The 17322-nt window shown below is 43.2% G+C and overlaps 1 non-coding gene across 1 annotated transcript; it reads left to right on the top strand.

The window, feature by feature from the left end:
- Nucleotides 1–9686: 9686 nt before the first annotated feature.
- Nucleotides 9687–9761, top strand: Trnat-cgu (transfer RNA threonine (anticodon CGU)). The gene has a single exon. It is a non-coding gene; the product is annotated as a tRNA-Thr (tRNA).
- Nucleotides 9762–17322: the final 7561 nt, after the last annotated feature.

The raw sequence follows: 17322 nt of genomic DNA, 5'->3' as shown, positions 1-17322 counted from the left end.
CTGGTCATTAGGTCAACAGTCTTCACTTGAGGTTTGTGTGAGAACAGTGTACACCAACGAAGAGAAGGCAGGAATAGTAAACATCTGCGAAGAATGTGAGTCAGCATAACACAACTGCAATAATGTTTTGCTAATTTACATTCGGATAATTTATATTTCCCATAGATGTGTGGCATTTACACCTTCTCTTCATTGGTGTACTTTGTTCTCACACAAAATTTCAATAGAAGACGGTTGACTGAACGAGTGGCGTGCATCTTTCTTGTTGTTCCATTTGTTTCCTGTCAAAATCAGCAACTGGACGAGTTATGTTTCTGGCAGAACCTGCACTGCGCGCTAGTACAGCGAGTCAAAGTCAGTGTTGTGTTACGCCTTCAGTAGCGTAATGTTTACGTGAATGGTACACTGTGAAACGGTTTTCATTAGGTCTTGAGGAAAGGAAATGGATTACTGAATAAAAAATGTAGAAAGTTATTAAAAAAGATGTACTGCTTTCATAGGCGACGAATACAGGTATGCTCAGTTGCTCATGCAAATCCCAAAATTTCAGTGGGTATGCACAGCATGCCTCACTGAAAATTATAGTATTATTTTTTATTTACCTTCCTATTCTGTAACAATTATCGTTTTCGTCGTACCCAACCGGCACTATAAAGGTTTGCAATTTAAAAAATCGATTCACTCGTCGCATTGATGGGCGGCTGGGTCTTGTAATACACTGCTGGTAAAACGTTATCTGAAAACAAACAGGTAATTAAATTCGTAGGAATTGAAATCCACGGTGACATATAAGAGAAGTGGCCGTTTCCTAAAAAGTCCGAATACTAAGGGAATGCCGCTTGTTAAATTAATAACGCAAATTGAAGGCGGTCACTTTTAATTATTATTATAGTATTAAATAACTAGAATGTTGCCGGTTGGGTACAATACGATGAAAATGTTTATACTACGAAGTAGGAATTTAATTTGCGGTTTCTTTTAAGATGAGCTTTTTACACAACCACTTTTACCTGTGAGCAGACATATCGGCTGCGAAGAGTGCCCCCTCCCTCTCAGCTAAAACATTCAGAAAATGGCCAGCACTTATAACAACTTGGCGAAGTTCATTGTGATTTGACTGGCAGCTCTACAGTGATCACGAAACGCAACAACCAGCGAGAGATTTTTTCTTGTGGAATCATGTTGGATGTAGTGTAACTTACAATGAATTTGAATTTTTAGACTATAACAATTGAACGAACAACGAAGCAGTCAGAACGTGTAGACCGTTAGATGTTAGTTTTTGTTCTCTTTGAAATGTGTCACCTGTGCTCGGAATTATATTATGTCTTCACGTTTTACGTGTCAAGATCACTAAAATGGGTAGTATACAGCGAAATACAGAAGGAATTCGACTGATAATCGACAGCTTGTAGCAGTAAAAGTGATCCATCTTCGGCAGCTTGTGCCAATGAAATCCCTGTTACTATTTCTGGAAAGTCTACGCAAAATGATACCGGTACTGAAAGTGGCAGCCGCAGGAGCAGAACTTTTCAAAAACATTGGGTAAAAACATATACATGGACTCAGTATGAAGAACAGGATCACAGAGATTATTGTTTTTTGTGTAGGTCTATTTATGAAAACAAGAGATAGCCTCCGAAAACTGCTACTGCGTTCAAGGATTCCTATAACGCTTTCGTTAAGTACAGATTTAAGTTCTGATCCGTTGCTCTAAAACGATTCAAATTTCACAAAAAAGTAATCTGCATATGTGTTCAGTTAGTACAAATAATTCATTGAGAAAAGCAGTAAATATTCTGTCATCATGCAGTCATTCTAAACAAAAAGAAATGAAAGCCGCTACTGTTTGTTTAAGGACAATTTTTACTTCAGTATTGTTCTTCGTTTGCCAAGGATTGGCATGACGTGGTCATGTTGATGAGTCTCTTAATTTTGTCAATCTTCTGAAATTACGTTCAGAGGACGTATCCAAACTGAGACTACGGCTTAATCAGACTAGTTACAGGTGGATGTCTCAAGACAAAATGGCTCTGAGCACTATGGGACTTAACATCTGAGGTCATCAGTCCCCTAGAACTTAGAACTACTTAAACCTAACTACCCCTGCGACCGTAGCGGTCGCGCGGTTCCAGACTGAAGCGACAAGAACCGCTTGGCCTCACTGGCCGGCTCTCTCAAGACAAAATTAATGAAATTATAGCATTGATAATCATATCTCCTCGGACAATTTTGATTCAACAAATAAAAGAATATGATTTTTATGCATTACTGTTGGACGAGACATCCGATATATTAATTAGAGAGCAGATCTCGGTTTGTTTTTGTACTGTTAAATACGGATTTCCGCTCAAGACAATGTCTCATCTTGTCATAATAGATAGTAGTTACTTCACTTCTTTTTACAGTGACAATTTAGACTATAGAGATATTTTGTTGGATGTGGTAAAACAGCACAATGTTATACTAGATAGCTTTGAAAGTGTAGTACAATACTTGAGTGGGACAAAGCATGACAAGTGTGTAGCTCTGAAGAACATGATACCAGATTACGTAAAATTATTGCGACTTCTTTTAACGATACCTGTATCGTAAAACGTGCATTTTCTACATTTCGAAGACTGAAAGCTTACACCAAAGCCACCTTGAAGCGAGACAAGTTAAATCATGTAGCATTATTGAACATCCATTCTGATCTCGCAAGGAAACTGGACCTGGAACCTCTAATCAACGAATTCATCAGCAAAACAACTGTCAGGCGGAGCACGATCCAGTCTCTCCCTATTTAGGTGAGTGATAATTTATTGTAAGTTACTTTTGTAGCATTTAAATTTACTATAATTATATAGGGGGTAATTATATGATGAACATACCTCAAGATTTTCAAAAGTAAGCGCCCATGACTGCTTTTAGTATCTTCGTAACGAACTAAGTTACAAGACATGAATACCTCTTTGTAGCTAAATAGTTTGCTTGACACATTTTTTATTTTGATTCTGGGCAGAAAGTTATATTCGGGTGGTGAAGATAACAGGGACACCCATTTTACTGTTTCGATTATTATTATTGTTCTTCTGTGAATAGGTTAGTAGGACAAGGATCTACACTATTTCAGAGTAGACTTGCCAGTAATAAAATCTTTAAAAACAGGGAGAAAAAACGTACATACGAAAAAATAAAAATTATATCACCACCCGTAAACACTGAGCTGAAACTTCGCAAACTTTGCTAAAGTCTTAGCAAAAGATGGAAAATGGTTCAAGTATTTCTGCAACAAGTATCCTCATCTACGATAAGCAAAATTAAAAGAAGGCGTGTTTGTTTGATCTGACATCCGACAAATGATGTACGATTCCAAGTCTGAAACAAATGGTGTGAATGAGAGAGAGGCTTCAATAATGTTCAAGGAGGTTACTACAATGTTCTTAGGCAACAAAAGGGTCCCATTATGTGGTGTCACCGCTAGACACCACACTTGCTAGGTGATAGCTTTAAATCGGCCGCGGTCCATTAGTACATGTCGGACCCGCGTGTCGCCGCTGTGTGATCGCAGACCGAGCGCCACCACACGGCAGGTCTAGAGAGACGTACGAGCACTCGCCCCAGTTGTACGGACGACATTGCTAGCGACTACACGTACGAAGCCTTTCTCTCATTTGCCGAGAGACCGTTAGAATAGCCTTCAGCTAAGTCCATGGCTACGACCTAGCAAGGCGCAGTTAACCATATCTGGAGAGAGTCTCACTTGTATTATCAAGAGCAATGTACAACAAGAAATTAAAGTTAAGTATACGAGAAGCTCCGTTCTTTTCTTTATAGCTTTCATCACGTATCCTGTTTCAGACTTCACGCCTGTCGGCGTGTGTGTACGCGTGCCTTTCGCTACCCGTCACTGTGGACTGGCTGCCTTTGTCAGTCCACTACACATTATATTTACATTGAAGGCAAAATGCTGAAAAACTTCAAGAAGTCTGGCGTTTTGTGGAGTCACAAGAGTCATGTTTTGAAAAGTCACTGATTTTACTTTGAACATTCGGATGACGTCTTTGAGCAACAAGCTGACCAATTGATCGAGACATGAAAGTGAAGGAAACACGATGTCAAAACAGTTAGGATACCAATACGATTGTAAACTATTGCCGATTGCTTCGCAGAGGCGTACAACAAGCAATTCGCTGCATGAGAAACTATGTCGTATGCTTTAAGTAACAGAGACAAGAGAAGTACACTCCTGGAAATGGAAAATAGAACACATTGACACCGGTGTGTCAGACCCACCATACTTGCTCCGGACACTGCGAGAGGGCTGTACAAGCAATGATCACACGCACGGCACAGCGGACACACCAGGAACCGCGGTGTTGGCCGTCGAATGGCGCTAGCTGCGCAGCATTTGTGCACCGCCGCCGTCAGTGTCAGCCAGTTTGCCGTGGCATACGGAGCTCCATCGCAGTCTTTAACACTGGTAGCATGCCGCGACAGCGTGGACGTGAACCATATGTGCAGTTGACGGACTTTGAGCGAGGGCGTATAGTGGGCATGCGGGAGGCCGGGTGGACGTACCGCCGAATTGCTCAACACGTGGGGCGTGAGGTCTCCACAGTACATCGATGTTGTCGCCAGTGGTCGGCGGAAGGTGCACGTGCCCGTCGACCTGGGACCGGACCGCAGCGACGCACGGATGCACGCCAAGACCGTAGGATCCTACGCAGTGCCGTAGGGGACCGCACCGCCACTTCCCAGCAAATTAGGGACACTGTTGCTCCTGGGGTATCGGCGAGGACCATTCGCAACCGTCTCCATGAAGCTGGGCTACGGTCCCGCACACCGTTAGGCCGTCTTCCGCTCACGCCCCAACATCGTGCAGCCCGCCTCCAGTGGTGTCGCGACAGGCGTGAATGGAGGGACGAATGGAGACGTGTCGTCTTCAGCGATGAGAGTCGCTTCTGCCTTGGTGCCAATGATGGTCGTATGCGTGTTTGGCGCCGTGCAGGTGAGCGCCACAATCAGGACTGCATACGACCGAGGCACACAGGGCCAACACCCGGCATCATGGTGTGGGGAGCGATCTCCTACACTGGCCGTACACCACTGGTGATCGTCGAGGGGACACTGAATAGTGCACGGTACATCCAAACCGTCATCGAACCCATCGTTCTACCATTCCTAGACCGGCAAGGGAACTTGCTGTTCCAACAGGACAATGCACGTCCGCATGTATCCCGTGCCACCCAACGTGCTCTAGAAGGTGTAAGTTAACTACCCTGGCCAGCAAGATCTCCGGATCTGTCCCCCATTGAGCATGTTTGGGACTCGATGAAGCGTCGTCTCACGCGGTCTGCACGTCCAGCACGAACGCTGGTCCAACTGAGGCGCCAGGTGGAAATGGCATGGCAAGCCGTTCCACAGGACTACATCCAGCATCTCTACGATCGTCTCCATGGGAGAATAGCAGTCTGCATTGCTGCGAAAGGTGGATATGCACTGTACTAGTGCCGACATTGTGCATGCTCTGTTGCCTGTGTCTATGTGCCTGTGGTTCTGTCAGTGTGATCATGTGATGTATCTGACCCCAGGAATGTGTCAATAAAGTTTCCCCTTCCTGGGACAATGAATTCACGGTGTTCTTATTTCAATTTCCAGGAGTGTATAAGGAAACAGACGCACAATTCCTCTGAAATAAAGAGGCATTTCATGTTTATACTTCAATACTACCGTTGTTCACGCTGAAAAATTACATTGCTTTTCATTAGAATTAAGAATGTTTCACTAATTTTCTAACTGGTAATGAAGTCACACTGTGACAAAACTGTATGTTACAGGAAAAATTCAGTGCCCAAGGATTTATATGAACTTATATTCTTCTCAGGTCGTCTTAGTTTCAGTCATTCATCTAAGTGCAATGTTAAATACGAGACTCTTACGCAGAGGGAAGTCCCTTTTTATCCTGAGAATCTCAGAACATTTGAAACACTTTTGTCATCAACGAACATATTTAAATATGCAGTTTCATAATTTGCAGTGCTAAATGTTGAAGGAGACAGTCGTCAATACAAATTTCTATATGTGCAGGAAGATGGGGGCACAAAACAACTTGTGGCATACCTGCGCAGGCGGGTGGGGCGAATGGTAATTGCGGATAATTGTGGAACTGTGGTCGTGGGGGCTCCGTTGTGCACGATCACCGAGGGGTAGTGGAGACGCAGTTCGACAGGTGAAGCCCACGCAGAAACTTTTACGCCACAGCTAGCGAGTTTGCAAACGATCGTATTAAAAGGTTATGTCAGTACGACCAATAGCTGAAAAAAATACATAGACTTCGAAGTCAATAGTTCCTCTCTAGAGTACTAGAAAATAGTCACATAAACAAAGGTTTAACAAAGCAAAACAAACCCGACCACTTGCTGCCAGAAGAAAATCTCACAAAACGAAAAAGGAGTAAAAAATGCAGTGTAGTGGACGGCGTCGCTTACAACAATACCCACAATGTACAATAAATATGTATCATGTGGAAACTGTGTGTCACTCGTTTGACAACCTGTTACCCAAAATTACTTAAAACAGAATTTTCTTCTCCTTCTTTCACGTCTTTGCAAGGCAGTGAAGCCTTGGGAAGTACGAGTACTTGCAGCTATGTTTTCCCCCTTCTTCTTTATTCCCTTTCAGTGCGACTAAACTGACAAGCAGTTCCTGCAACCCTTTCAGGCACAGTTTTTAATGAAAATTTTGTTTTCTCGTTTGCGTCTTGAGACAAAAATTTAATGTCATTGCATATAATCACACGTGCCCGACTGCGAAGAACTTTTCCTACAGCTATGGTCGCAGAGACCGCTGTGCCATGCTACCTAGTAAAGCGATACCAGCGAGAACGATCGTAGTGTGCAAGTCGCTGTGGGACAGTCAACCGATGTAGCAGCCCCTTCGGAACCACGAGTTGTATCGCCCACTTTTCAGAACGACGTTTCTAAAAGGCATCACGTTACTCTGTGCGAGCTTTGCGACTGAAGCACAAGCGAACTACGATTTTGCGAATTTTGTTTCTGTACAGATATAAACAAACTTAATGTTTTTTGGTACCGTATGGGGAAGCTTCTTTATTCGACATACTGAATATAAGTCGTAATAGGTGAAAAATTTAGTTCTTATTTGAGCGTGGGTGAAAGCGCAAAATTGTTTCTATTAGAATAAATAACTGAATGGAAAAAAGTATACTTCACATTTCTCAACACCACAAGCTGCACATAGCTCTTACACCATATGAGGTCTCTATCTCAACCTTTCTTTCATTTTAACTATGAACAACGAAAGGACACTCGTTGTCTTTAATTGACTGCATTATCCTAGTGTGCATGCTGTTCTGAAGAAGACGACAAATACACCATCAGTTACCCTCTTTGATTTCAAGAAAAAAACAACTCATTACAGTGCGTTCTTGAGTGTTGGCGTATAAATTTTATATGATTCGTTGCCTTTGGTTCTGCACACTCTTAACAACAGAGTGACAGAGAAAAGAAGAGTGACTATTAAAAAAGTGGATTAAATGCGAACAAATTGACTAGCTGCAGGAAGAGATCAGAGTAATCTCAAATGTATGCACCCAGGACGGTGGCAGTGTTACAAAAGGACACAACGCAATGCACCTCAGCTGCCCTGTAGTAAGGTCGGTGGCTGCAGGAATTCCGTTCTGCCAAAGCAACTGCTGACCAACAGAGCAAAAGTGCCCCGTTCAAGAACAAAGGCGGCCAGAAAGCGTCTTAAGTGATGCGGTCCATGTCTCGGAAAACACACACACACACACACACACACACACACACACACACACAATCTATCCCACGGACACTTTGCTTTCTGACTAACATGGTCGTTTTTGTTACTGTCCTCGAAACTACAGAGCCTCGAAGTACGCCGAGCAGCCTAGCGGTCGCTTCTCACTCTCAGAACAGCCCCTCTGCACTCGAGGTAAATAGGCAATGTAGAAACTATGAAAGATTCCAGATTCGCGACCGTATAAACTAGAATTCGCTCTGTTCATTCACGAGAGTTTCGAGTGTGTACATCGATGGTAGGTATTGAATGTGGAGTTTTTTGGGTACTGGACACTGTCTGCTAATGAACGCTGCAAACTCACCCTTGGAACTATATTCAGGATACTAAAAACATCGAATGTGGAACGTTGCTCTTTATAACGACCTATCATCGGAAACAAAGGTAAGAAGATTAGGTTCGACACCCGCATCCTTAGCCGAGGTCGCAAACGCACACCTGTGCAGTGGCGCTCGACTCGGAGGTAAGTGGTTGGAATCGTGGTCGTGGCAAATTTCACTGCCAGTATTTGACCGGCAAGGAAAGGTGAGGTGATGGTGCAAAATTTCTGATCACCAGCCTTTGCGTCAGTGTCCTGGATTAAATCCCAAACCTCTCCGCGGTGTGAGGCCATGCGACACAGTTGATGTGATCCGTCCGTCGGACGCGGACGTTAACCTTGGCGTTCCCTTGGTGCTATTCGAGAGGAGTTGGCTATATGCTGGCACTAATGTCCACCCTCTCCCTTCATCATCATCATCATCATCATCATCATCATCATCATCATCATCATCATCATCAAACAATACAAACAAAACACCACACTATACACGCATCCATTACGCTCATCTACACTCTACAAATACATATACGATACAATTTTCAAAAAACCGCAAGGCAAGGGGGGCAATGAACGCGGAGGAAGAGCACCCTTTCCGACAGGTGTCTGAACCCACTCCGTGGGACTTCCCAGTTAACAGTGTCATACGTCATTCGCATTTTTACACTGGATTTGACTAAGTTAATTCTTACAGGACCAGTGTTCTTCGTTATGTATGTTCATGACTTGCAAGAATGCATCTGCTGTTTGCAGATTGTTTCTACTGTCTGTAGTGCAACTTTCTCTGGTAAAATTAAGTAAATTTCAGGAAGATTTACTGAGTGCGGGATCGTCCAACGATCGGAAGCTGATACTAGATAAAGAAAAGATCATAATTAGACCAAAAGCGTTTGTATCGTTTGAGTAAAGCATTAGTGAGAATATTACCCAAGTCTGAAACATCTTTCAAATTTTTTTGCTTCACTTTCTAGAAGGATATATAAAGCAACACCGATGTAAATCTTAAAGAGAAACGTCAGAGCTTAATTTTAAGAAGAGACGCTAGACTCTCACACCTGTATACACAGCGAATCACCATGATGTGCATACCAGAGTATTCTTTTTATTTGTATCATACATTACGGTTTCTTCTCGTTCCATACACGGCGGAGCGTGGGAATAATGGCAGCCTGTGCGAGCTGTTATTTACTTAATTTTATCCGCACGATGTCCGCGGGATACGACTTGCTCGTACAATTACAGCTTGCGAGAAATGGAGGTGAACCAGACCCAAATCGTATGAATATATGAAGATGTTATCTGTTCTTTCATACAGATACCATCTTCGTATAGTTAAGGCTAAGCGGCCATTGACCTTCTTCTTCTGTGCTAGATGCACACGCATTGCGCGAACTCTTACGGGACTCGGTAAGATTGTCTGCCGCGAGTAATACGTGTAATGGGCAGGGGCACTACGAATATAGTGTGTGGACATTAAGTTGGGAATGTGGGTCTCACGGGGATAGTGCAAGGGATAAATCCCTGCAGTCGCACTATCCTCTGTGCCCTCGGTGGCTCAGATGGATAGAGCGTCTGCCACGTAAGCAGGAGATCCCGGGTTCGAGTCCCGATCGGGGCACACATTTTCAACTGTCCCCGTTGATGTGTATCAACGCCTGTCGACAGCTTAGGGTCTTGATTAGTTATCATTTCAGACCCAAATCGAATCGGCGCGGCGGATGAACAACAGTTTGGTACTTCGGCCAGCCTGACTATAGCTTTTAGGCGATTTTCAATGTCTTAGCAAAGGTTGGGCTGGACCGCAGTCCCTACCTCAGAAAATACGATACGCACACAGTTAAAATACGATAACGCAAACAATTGTAAGACATTTCCAGGGGCAGATGTGGACTCTGACCACAATCTATTGGTTATGAACTGTAGATTAAAACTGAAAAAACTACAAAAAGGTGCTAATTTAAGGAGATGGGACCTGGATAAACTGACTAAACCAGAGGTTGTAGCCGGCCGCGGTGGTCTCGCGGTTAAGGCGCTCAGTCCGGAACCGCGCGACTGCTACGGTCGCAGGTTCGAATCCTGCCTCGGGCATGGATGTGTGTGATGTCCTAAGTTCTAGGGGACTGATGACCACAGATGTTAAGTCCCATAGTGCTCAGAGCCATTTAACCCTTTTTTAACCAGAGGTTGTAGAGAGTTTCAGGGAGAGCATAAGGGAACAATTGACAGGAATGGGGGAAAGAAATACAGTAGAAGAAGAATGGAGCTCTGAGGGATGAAATAGTGAAGGCAGCCGACGATCAAGTAGGAAAAAAGACGAGGACTAATAGAAATCCTTGGGTAACAGAAGAAATATTGAATTTAATTGATGAAAGGAGAAAATATAAAAATGCAGTAAATGAAGCAGGCAAAAAGGAATACAAACGTCTCAAAAATGAGATCGACAGGAAGTGCAAAATGGCTAAGCAGGGATGGCTAGAAGACAAATGTAAGGATGTAGAGGCTTATCTCACGAGGGGTAAGATAGATACTGCCTACAGGAAAATTAAAGAGACCTTTGGAGAGAAGAGAACCACTTGTATGAATATCAAGAGCTCAGATGAAAACCCAGTTCTAAGCAAAGAAGGAAAAGCAGAAAGGTGGAAGGAGTATATAGAGGATTTATACAAGGGCGATGTACTTGAGGACAATATTATGGAAATGGAAGAGGATGTAGATGAAGACGAAATGGGAGATAAGATACTGCGTGAAGAGTTTGACAGAACACTGAAAGACCTGAGTCGAAACAAGGCCCCGGGAGTAGACAACATTCCATTAGAACTACTGACAGCCTTGGGAGAGCTAGTCATGACAAAACTCTACCATCTGGTGAGCAAGATGTATGAGACAGGCGAAATACCCTCAGACTTCAAGAAGAATATAATAATTCCAATCCCAAAGAAAGCAGGTGTTGACAGATGTGAAAATTACCGAACTATCAGTTTAATAAGTCACAGCTGCAAAATACTAACGCGAATTCTTTACTGACGAATGGAAAAACTGGTAGAAGCGGACCTCGGGGAAGATCAGTTTGGATTCCGTAGAAATGTTGGAATACGTGAGGCAATACTAACCTTACGACTTATCTTAGAAGAAAGATTAAGAAAAGGCAAACCTACGTTTCTAGCATTTGTAGACTTAGAGAAAGCTTTTGACAATGTTAACTGGAATACTCCCTTTCAAATTCTGAAGGTGGCAGGGGTAAAACACAGGGAGCGAAAGGCTATTTACAATTTGTACACAAACCAGATGGCAGTTATAAGAGTGGACGGGCATGAAAGGGAAGCAGTAGTTGGGAAGGGAGTGAGACAGGGTTGTAGCCTCTCCCCGATGTTATTCAATCTGTATATTGAGCAAGCAGCAAAGGAAACAAAAGAAAAATTCGGAGTAGGTATTAAAATCCATGGAGAAGAAATAAAAACTTTGAGGTTCGCCGATGACATTGTAATTCTGTCAGAGACAGCAAAGGACTTGGAAGAACAGTTGAACGGAATGGACAGTGTCTTGAAAGGAGGATATAAGATGAACATCAACAAAAGCAAAACGAGGTTAATGGAATGTAGTCAAATTAAATCGGGTGATGCTGAGGGAATTAGATTAGGAAATGAGACACTTAAAGTAGTAAAGGAGTTTTGCTACTTAGGGAGTAAAATAACTGATTATGGTCGAAGTAGAGAGGATATAAAATGTAGACTGGCAATGGGAAGGAAAGCGTTTCTGAAGAAGAGAAATTTGTTAACATCGAGTATAGATTTAAGTGTCAGGAAGTCATTTCTGAAAGTATTTGTATGGAGTGTAGCCATGTATGGAAGTGAAACATGGACGATAAATAGTTTGGACAAGAAGAGAATAGAAGCTTTCGAAATGTGGTGCTACAGAAGAATGCTGAAGATTAGATGGGTAGATCACATAACTAATGAGGAGGTATTGAATAGAATTGGGGAGAAGAATAGTTTGTGGCACAACTTGACAAAAAGAAGGGACCGGTTGGTAGGACATGTTTTGAGGCATCAAGGGATCACAAATTTAGCATTGTAGGGCAGCGTGGAGGGTAAAAATCGTAGAGGGAGACCAAGAGATGAATACACTAAGCAGATTCAGAAGGATGTAGGTTGCAGTAAGTACTGGGAGATGAAGCAGCCTGCACAGGATAGAGTAGCATGGAGAGCTGCATCAAACCAGTCTCAGGACTGAAGATCACAACAACAACAACAACGCAAATAACAAAGTCTACACCATTCACAGACAGATGGCGCACACGATTTTCTGCCTCAGGTTAAACGTAGACCGTGGCGACAAGAAGAGCAGTCGGACAAAAAGTCAAAATAAAAATAAATTTGCCACATCACCAAAAATAGCAGACTCCATAGAGTGGAAAAAACGCTAGGAAAAAGGGGGGGCTGAAGTATTTTTGTAGTATCTGCCCTGAAACACATTTCTTAAAGTTCTATGAGCAGGCTCTCGCGACATGAATGGCGTCTTTCTTCGCGTGCCAGCCAGTCTGGATTTTTAAAAATCTTAGTCAAATCCTCTCTCTAGTCAATCAAGCCTGTGAATTTGAAACACCCTCTTCTTTGTATTGTGTGTTTGGCTAATTTTTTGACTGAACTGAACATTAACTTCCAAACGTCAATTTGGGCGCTTATGGAACGGAGGTAAAATTGTGTCTAGCGTCTCATCAAAGTCGAAATCATTAGAGATTGACAACTCACTGCTTTCACTTACTGTGCGGACGGGAAATACTTAAGCGCATTGTTTAACCGTTTCATGGGCCTTTTCTGCTATCAGTACAATCCTGGCACGTGTGGAGGTCCGTGGATAGCTTCAGAAGTGCTACACGTGATGTCATCTTTGGCATGGAAAGGAACTCTGAGCAGTCATGTGTACCGTGTGTCTAGTTCAGTAGACAGACCACTGTACTGGGAGTCAGTTGGTGGGACAACCAGTGGACGGTGTACAAACACTACCGAAGAAGAGGCGGCAGTCTACTAAACGAGCGGCAAAGTGATAGGACGGGACAGAAAAAAAATGGTTCAAATGGCTCTGAGCACTATGGGACTTAACATCTGTGGTCACCAGTCCCCTAGAACTTAGAACTACTTAAACCTAACTAACCTAAGGACATCACACACATCCATGCCCGAGGCAGGATTCGAACCTGCGACCGTAGCAGTCGCGCGGTTCCGGACTGAGCACCTAGAACCGCTAGACCACCGCGGCCGGCTACGGGACAGAAGGAAACGACTTTAAAATAACACGACAACTTTCTCTCCAACTGACTTTATTTTATGTGTGCCACCAAAAGTGTTCTGTAATGATTGGTTGATGATTTAAACAGGAAGAACCAAATAATGCGAGCATGATTCTCGAAAAGTGGAACTGTGTGTGAACATTGCTTTATTGTGTTTGTATGTTTAATAAATAATGATTAATAGTTTTCAGTCATTCGACTGGCTGTTGGACCTATAGAAGGAGCCCATTCAGACTGGTTCATGCGGTCTCAGAGTCTCCAAGACAAGTCACCAGCTGGATGAAGCCTGTCAGGAGATGACAAAATATAGCGTTCCCACGCTAAAATCATCCGTAAATCGCAGCACACACTAACTCGAGCTTCTCATCATGTGATGGGTGTGGTTAATTGTTACAGCTTCAGTTGCTGCTTGTTGCTTGAAACTGCAGTGACTGTTCGTCGTTCCCTGAGTTATTCGAATAAAGTATGCCAAATTATATGACTGATAGGGTATGTGTAGTTGAAGCTTACGTGTGTATTGGTTTACCTTGACATGGGGGAAATTTACATGAACTATTACATAACTCCAGTATTAATGCGAAGTATAGTGTTGAGAAGGTGCTAACCAAATTGTGGGTGACTGACGATACTAATGGGATAAAGCCTGTTATGGCCAAAGTTTTATATATACCTGATGTCAAATGAATTACGCAAATTAATTAATTGATCAGTTAATTACTCCCCCACCCCTGATGATGTCATGGGTTTTTCCCAGTCTGGTGACGTCATCAGGCGGGCCCGTCAGCTTAACAGCCTCAGTCTCATTAAGACAGCAGCAGCAGAAGAAGAAGAAGAACAATGAAAAATCAGCAGCAGCAGTTGAGATCCAGCACAGCTCTGCAGAACAGGAAGCAGCAGAAAAGTAAGTATCACATATTACATCTTTGTCTGTAGTTAGCACTATTACTTGTTGTTTCATGTCTTGGTCTGTATGTGACGCTTCCTCCTCCTTGTTCACCTGTAGCCTTTAACCTGTCGAGGTCTGCAGGTGTGACTACCAACATGTCGACTTCTGCTGCATCCAGGCCCACAGCAACCTGAGCCACCATCTCGTCGAGACCTGCACCGACCTCTGGATCAGCAGCAGAGCAACCTCCAGCATGACCGAACCTGTAGCGACCACGTGGGATCCTGCAGCGCACATTGCCCACATGCTCGAGCAGGACAAGGAGTGGTTATTGTCTGTCCCACTCAATGATTTGGGTGATGAGGATGCCCGGCTTGTTCCTGACACCTTGAATGCTGCTGGTGGTTCTAAACAACAAGATGGAGGTCAGTACTGGTCACCAATAAATGACTAATCCCACCAGAACACCCCTGTGGTAGCGCAGGGGCAGAGTACAGATGCTGTGGATAAGAAGGTTCCACACATAGCCCACTTGCTGGAGCAAGACAGGGAGCTGTTACTGTCTGTCCTGCTTATCGATTTGTGTGATGAGGACACACAACTTCCCAACGCCTCGAGTGTTGCTGGTGGTCGTAAACAACAAAATGGAGGACAGTACTGGTCACCGACATACAACCCATCCCAGCAGAACATTCCTGTGGCAGCACAGGGACAGAGTGCAGATGCTGTGGATAAGAAGGTACCAAGTGTGCCCACGCTTTTCAATTCCATATACAATTTAACTCCTAGTGTAACAACACGTGTAAAAGTGGGTATAGAAGCACATCGTGACTGGGGCATGCATGTGAGGATACAAATTGAAAACGTATCGAAGGGTGTTAAAATGCCTATTTCTAAGTTCGACTGAGACGAAATATGTTGTGCGGACATCAATCAGCAAAGGACCAAAGAGTATTATCCAACTCGTACCACTGGACATTCGCCTTAAAGGTATGACACTATCCATTACAATAGTGAATGATGACACTGCGCTAATGTGAAATTGCCGCGCGGGATTAGCCGAGCGGTCAGGGCGCTGCAGTCATGGACTGTGCGGCTGGTCCCGGCGGAGGTTCGAGTCCTCCCTCGGGCATGGGTGTGTGTGTTTGTCCTTAGGATAATTTACGTTAAGTAGTGTGTAAGCTTAGGGACTGAAGACCTTGCCAGTTAAGTCCCATAAGATTTCACACACACACACACACACACACACACACACACTAATGTGAAATTGGGTGACAAGTGTGTTTATCTACAGCATGCCTCAGTTATGGCCTTATATGGTGTGGATACTGCGCTATGCCTTGCACTAGAGAGACTGAGTCGATGGTTTCCAAGCACAGACTCTGCATACAGTGATGATGTAAACTTTTTATGTGTGTGCATAGTGTGCATATACTCGTACATGACCTGAAGAGTATCTTTTGTTTCTGCATCAACGCAGAGCCAAAAGGAACAGAGGTTCAATGCAAGTACAAAAAAAACCAGAGTATTGTGAGGTGCCCATCGGTTTGAAGGAGATGTGTGTGGAATTTATTTCATATCGAAAAGCTTTATTTGGGAAATATGGTTCAAATGGCTCTGAGCACTATGGGACTCAACATCTTAGATCATAAGTCCCCTAGAACTTAGAACTACTTAAACCTAACTAACCTAAGGACATCACACACACCCATGCCCGAGGCAGGATTCGAACCTGCGACCGTAGCAGTCCCGTGGTTCCGGACTGCAGCGCCAGAACCGCACGGCCACCGCGGCCGGCATTTGGGAAATATTGTACAGGTGAAAATAACATAAAGAAAGAGTCTGATGAATTTTTTGAAATACTACATCTGATGTACAATATTTAAATAAATAATGTGTATATACAATCACAAACTGTGTTTGTGTTTTATTTCACAGGGGACTTATGACCACAGCAGTTGAGTCCCATAGTGCTCAGAGCCATTTGAGCCATTTTTATTTCACACCTCTCTCATTTTAGTCCAAGTACTACACTTATTAACATCATTATTGTTAATGCTGCACCTATAATCATGCAGCAATGGACAATTGCCTCAAACGCCTCCTCAGCCATCACTGTCAAACTGAATGATGAAGTTACTTTTCATGTAGCTCTGTTGGTTAAGTGTCGGAACTATAGCAGCTACACATATTATTAGCATCATCCTTACAAGTACGTCTTTCTATACATGCTCACTACTTGTCGGTACCTGACGTAGTTGGTATCATGGCAGAGTGGGTGAAACATCCTCGTTACAAGGCCATTGTTGTAGGTAACTGGTCCTGTGAAGATGTAAAAGAAGACCTGAAGAAGAAGAACGAAATATTCCTTCCTGATTATATACGAGCATTTATTGTAGCTCCATTCAATTGTGGCAATACTAATGTTCTCATAACGCTGCTAAAACACATAGATGGAGACAGATTTGGACATGTTTGTGTATTTTCAAAAACTCTGTTTCAACCCAAGTATCAACTATTACAGGAGATATTGCACGGTGTAAAAGGCGTTACATACATGACACTCAGTGAAAGCAGTGATATCCATCCACCAGAAACAGTAAAGGCAAACACTGTGTTCATATTTGACAATGTTGCTGTGGAAAACGAAAACAAAATTCGAAAAAATTTCCGTTTCGGTCGTCATATGGGTGCTGGTAGATTTTATCTACGCCATACATATTCCAGGATCCCAAAACAGTTGGTTAGAAATAATGCAAACCTCATTCTAGCCTTCGTACAAGACAATTCAAAACATTTATGAAGCACATGTAGGAACTGACATGTCGTTCAATGATTTTGTAAAGATATGTGCTGATTGCTGGAATCATTCACAGTATGCGTAACTCGTTATTTATTAAAAAAAAAAGAAAAAAAGAAAACTGAATGGTGGTTGATACAGACGAAACTTCCAAGAGTTGATGCATATAGAGCCTGGAAAGAGAGGTGAGTACATCAGTATACGCC

Source organism: Schistocerca nitens, chromosome 7 (assembly GCF_023898315.1).
Source record: "Schistocerca nitens isolate TAMUIC-IGC-003100 chromosome 7, iqSchNite1.1, whole genome shotgun sequence".
Classification (NCBI taxonomy): domain Eukaryota; kingdom Metazoa; phylum Arthropoda; class Insecta; order Orthoptera; family Acrididae; genus Schistocerca; species Schistocerca nitens.
Note: the sequence above shows the minus strand (reverse complement) of the source record. Positions and strands in the feature narration are given on the sequence as shown.